Here is a 6,000-nt window from a genome sequence, read left to right as displayed (position 1 = left end):
TCACCCCTCATCCGTCCATCCGCTGTGAAACTGCTCCTCTACTGCCACCAGTATCACCCTTCATCTATCCATCGGCTGGGGTCCTGCTTTCTTCCTTCCTCCGTCGCTATCATGCATTCATCCGTGCAGCTGTGACAATGATTTGATATAACTAACTAGATGATAGGGAACAGGTACGGAAGACAACCGAGGAATCAGTGAATGCAGCCTGACATACCCCTCCTCACTTCAGCGGCTGGACCAAAACTCTTAACGTTAACCTTATGACAGTGACTCAATCTGGTCTATCTGCCACTCTTTCTCTGTCTCTCTCTTGTCCTTTCCCTTTCCCTATCTCCATTGTATTTTGTTTCGTCCCAACCGGTCAAGGTGGATGGCTGCCCTCCAGAGTCAGGGTCCTGCCTGGAGTTTCTTCCTCAATGAGGCCACTGTTGCTTATGCTTGCTCTGGAGGGTTCTGTTGGGTTTCTCTGTCTGTAAAACCGCTTTGAAATGTCTGTTGATGTGATTAAGCGCTTAATAAATAAAAGTTGATTGATTGATTGATTGATTGATTGATTGATTGATTGATTGATTGATTGATTGATTGATTGATTGATTGATTGATTGATTGATGGAAAAGGATGATCCTTTTCAGTCAGTCAATCACTTTGTGGAGACCCTTAACAGGACAAGCCGAAAGGAAAATAAAACAGTTCAAGCTATCTGATGTTAATGAGTATAAAACTGAAATTTCAACATTCAGAACAGACAGAGCAGTAATGATACCTTGAGTTTCCAGAAAGTGGCCCTGGAGTTGTAAAACTTGGTGAAAAAGTAAAACGTTTTACGACCCATTTTGAGCAGAGAGTCCGGTGGCTTTCCCTGCGTTTCCGTGATGTACCTTATCTGAAAGAAAAAAAAAAAAAAACTTTGCAAGCTGACACCTTTATGTAAAATATGGATGAATCCTGCAGAGCTATTAACAAAATTTCACACCTCCCCGTCCCATTCACTGCATAAACACTCCAGATCAGAAAGTGGTTCATTCAGTAATACATGAAACCTAATTTTGATGAGGAAATGTTAAGTTTGAGCAGTACTTACCATATCATACTCGTTGTTGCCAGGGTACAAGGGAGAGCCAAGATACAATTCTGCAGCCAAGCAGCCCAGAGACCACATATCTATGGCCTCTGTGAACGGAAGTCCCAAGAGAATTTCAGGAGACCTGAAAAAGACATGCAAACATGTCAGGTGACTATATTTTTCACTGAATGAGTATTATCGCGGGTACTATTGCCATAAATTTATTTACAGAGGCTATGAATTTGTAAACCCAACTGATCTCCAAGAGATCCCCAATTTCTCACCTGTATGGACGTGTCTGGAGGTATGGGCACAATATGGCACGTGATGCATGAGTAGCCAAGCCAAAGTCAATGAGTTTGACTCTGTAGGGCTCAGTGGTGTGATTGACCAGCATCACGTTGTCCAGCTTGAGGTCTGCATGTGTCATTTTAATAGACTTCAAGTGATGGAGAGCTGTGGCAAGCTGGAAATATTTCAAAATAAAAGTCATTAATTTATTACAATACAGTAATCCCTTGTTACTCGCAGTTAAGGCGTTCCAGGACCAGCTGAAAAAGCTGGTCTTTCAGTATTAAACCACTTTATATCTGTATTACCTTTTTCCACACTCTTGTAGACTGTTTAAAACACTTTTGCATTAAAGAATAGTGTTTCCTTTATACATGGAAGTGCGCTGCGTTCTGTGAGTCTCGGAACGCAGTGCACACACAGATGCTGTCAGCCAGTAGCATGAGCGTACGTTATCACGTGACTACCTACTAAAAATCTGTGATGTAGTGAGGCCGTGCATCTTGAAGCACAAATAAGCGTGGGATTACCATATATGATGAACAATCATTTTAATACATATACAAGAGAAAAGAGTACATACCTGCTGGACAATCGGTCGAATTTCCTTCAGGAAGAGATGTTTGGGTGACCTTTGGTTCACAAAGTCACGAAGATTTAAGTGAAGCTGCTCAAAAACCAGGCAGTAGTGTATCCCATCAGTGAAAAAGTCGTACCAGTTGACAATATTGCTTGTGTTTTGATCGAGCACGCTCAATTTTTTCATGGAAGACACCTAGGGATTAATAATGTGTTAGCTTGACTCACATCAGCGGTTACACTACAAAAAGGATTTACATTGCTAGCGCTTTATCAGACACCTCGTCTTCAGCTTGTTTCTGGCCCTTCATCACTTTGATGGCAAATCTCTTCTGATCACTCAGTCTCAAGCATGCCGCAACTTTCCCAAAGGCGCCCTGTCCTAGAAAGGACTGCACCTGGTACTGACCCTCTTTGGAGTTGAGACAGCTTCCAGTGTCCAACTCCTCAGTCTGTACAACAGATTCCATCCTAGACTTTTGGCGGTCCTTGCTCCGAGTGTTGTGTCTTGTGTTGTCCATAACCAGAGTGAAAGTAAGCACAGTAGGTTTGTGTCTTTTAATTTAACTTAGTTGATGCCTGTACAATGTCATGTAATGCAATATATAGATCAAAGAAATGAAAGAATTACCTTTTCTTCATCTTTTTTTTTTAAAATTACACTAAAAACTAGAAAGTTTCCGAAGAATTTTGGACGTGCAACTGGTAATGCAAATGCAGACACACACACACACACATGCAAAGAAGATTGATAGACAGGTGTCAAGTTTCACAAGGGCAGATTTTTAAAAAATTCTTCCCCAAACAAAAAGTGCTTCTCTGCTAAAACCTCAGGTCATATCCAAGAAATAAAGGGACAGTAGGAATTCTGAGAACCCTCTGAACACCATAGAATTTGATTTGTGAGGGTGAAACTAAATATCTATCCCAATTTAACTTTGACTACAGTACTCTTCTGTTGGAGATTATGAAACAAGATTTAAGAGTTCTAATGAAAACTCTTAAATAAGCTGTAGGACAAACAGCTTATGAAAGCATATGAATGCATATTTTTCAGAAGGACTAAATCTCCTGTGTTTCTACTTAGTTTTTCTGACCGTAGAGTCACAGTTGGGGGAGTGTGTTACGTTCAGTTTGGCTTATTTCTCTGTCCACTCTACAAACACTCTCACGCCCTGACTCTACGAGTCCTAAAAATCCTAAAGTGTGATCAAGTTTGGGGAACACTTGTGGAAAAACTACAAACAATAGGAAAATATTTGAATGATGTTTAAACAGCAGAGGAATATCTCAACATCTAGAACTTTTAATGACACTAGCTAAAAGCAGGAGGAATTGGTGATCATTGAATATGTATGGCAGGAACGCTGCAAGTCTAGCTCGTGGAATTAGATCTTTTCTACAATGTAATTAATTTAGTGGGATCTGTATGAAGGAACAGGTGAAAGGATTGAGGATATGATGTCTACATTTAAGTTCTGATGTTGCTCTAGTAGCTTCTATTGCATTGAAACTGAAATGTAAATTCTGTAAAGTGCTGAAAGTATCAGAGATACAGAATAAGCAGGGGTCTGGAGCTGCAGTAATCCATTTATTTCGCAATCAATGATTCTGATGATTATTCAAGTAACAGAATAGGAAGCCTGGCTTGTTCAGCAATAGTAGTATGTACAAAAAGACAATAAGACTAGATGTCTTTAACTAAGAAAATAATCTTGTGGGAGAAATGTGTGTCTTTCTAGCATTTAGAACACAGAACTACTGTATTGACAGAACAACAAGTTCAGGAAAAGTATCTATCTATCTATCTATCTATCTATCTATCTATCTATCTATCTATCTATCTATCTATCTATCTATCTATCTATCTATCTATCTATCTATCTATCTATCTATCTATCTATCTATCTATCTATCTATCTATCTATCTATCTATCTATCTATCTATCTATCTATCTATCTATCTGTGTATTGCTGTCAGGTATTTTCAGTTATGGTCATCAAAAATGTGAAATCATTACAAACAAATTTTGCAGCACTGGCAATATCTGTGCTGAGAAACACGACAGTTACCAGTCACACATCAAAGTTTCTTCTGATATTTTCTAATTTTTAGAGTAATTTAATGATAAAAGATGAAAAAAAAATAATTCTTTAATTCCTTTGATCTTAACAGCGACATTACACAACCCCCCCTCTCTTTTTTTTTTTTGGTTGACTTAAAGTGAGTTGCAAACATCAAGGGTCCTGCTGCAGGAGGAACATGGAACATGCATGGAACGTACCACACCGTGATGCTGCTGGCAGGACGCTCTCGATGGTGCAGATTAGAAGGTGAGTTTGTGTCATCTGCAAACATTATGAACAGATTGTGAGCCGGTGAGCAGTCATGGGCCCAAGGGATAAGCATCCTGGTGCTTTGACAAACTTCAAAAGAACAAATTAGGGTGTTCCAAATCCAAACGCTATTTAAGGAATGTGAGACTTCAGTTGTGTATTTACATAACTTTAATTCAGTCTCTAATTAAAGCCCTGGAGGATCGAAAGCGAGACTTTAATTTGGAATAATTAAACACGGAGAAAAGTGAAATAACAACAGAGACTTCTTTGGTTAAATTGTAAATGCTCAGGTGTAACTGTGTTAATTAAATGCTATTGTTAGGTTATTTAAAATAATACAAGGGAGAATTTTGAGGTGTTTTGCTTCAGCATTTACATGCTGATTGCTCTGCTGGGGAGAGACTCGCCCCTCTTTTTGCTGATTTTCCATTACAGGAAGCTCAAATGAGTCTAAAATCTTTCTTACATGTTTTAGGTGGGCAATTAGGGTATGTTTATTTATTCCATCTATTCTGACTCTTAGTGGCCCACAATATTTTAACTGTCGTTAATTCTGACTGTTGTGACTCTACTATGTGTGGTTCCGGGAACCCAGAAGGGCTGCTGAGAATGTAAATGCATTGTCAATAATATAAATGGCAAGTGTCAAAGGTGACTCTTATTTTGAAGGTGCTTATTATTGTGATGCCGTTAAATCATCCGTGTCCTCATGGACCCCTTTACAGCGGCAGAGCCGAGGCTAAAAATATTATAGTCGTCTTTGTGTCGTTCATAACGATGAATATTCAGGTGGTAAAATGTCAAAGAACGTTCACTTCTACACATTTCAAACACGTTACACAACTATTTATCCTCTTTGGTGCCAAATCTATGAAAAATGACAGTAAAACTGTAATTACCTCATTAAACTAGGCGCTCCATAACTCATTGTCACAGCTTTGATGGTCAAAATGCAGACGACCTTAGTGAGACGTCTGTTTGATTCAGTTAAAAGGCTCAAATATCAATTTTTAAAAAACTTTTATTTGAAAAGTAAGTGGAATGGGGCATCGGATGCTTTAAGCCAGACCATACCAAACTGCGGCCCGTGGGCCACATCTGGCCCGTTGTACGTCTCTGTCCGTCCCGTGTGAGACCAATCAAATTCCGTACACACAAATTACACAAATTACTTAAATTAAACACCATAACCTCAAATAGTCTAATATACATACAGTATTTACAAAGGGTTTTATACTTCCAATTATTAATACCAGCTATTGAAAACATTTAAATTAGTGCATTTTACAATGGAAGAAAGTTGAGCAGAATTAAGTTCAAGTTATCGTTGGTGTGGCTCTCCGACACAATTCAGGTTTCTCGTGTCGCCCCTTGTAAAAATTAATTGCTGAGCACAGGATGGGTTGCAGACCTGTGGTCACTGTCTGAGTGAAGTGGGGTGCCACTGGGTAGAAAGAAAAAAAATAGTAAAAAACAGATTCTCAAACCCAGCAGCGTAATGAGATGACAAATGGAAAGCAGGATAACACTCACCAGAAATCGTTAGACTTCCACAGTATGACCAATGGCAGGCGGGAAAACTGAGGATCAGCCACTACAAGGGGGGAGGAAGAAGAAGAGCCAGGGATGGATGAGGAAGAAGGGACAGGGATGGATGAGGAAGAAGCAATCTGAAAGGTCCATTTCACCCTCCCTGTTGCCGGTTCGTACTGTTGCTCTCCTC

This window comes from Antennarius striatus, chromosome 15, assembly GCF_040054535.1.
Source record: "Antennarius striatus isolate MH-2024 chromosome 15, ASM4005453v1, whole genome shotgun sequence".
NCBI lineage: Eukaryota > Metazoa > Chordata > Actinopteri > Lophiiformes > Antennariidae > Antennarius > Antennarius striatus.
This window is presented reverse-complemented; position numbering follows the sequence as displayed.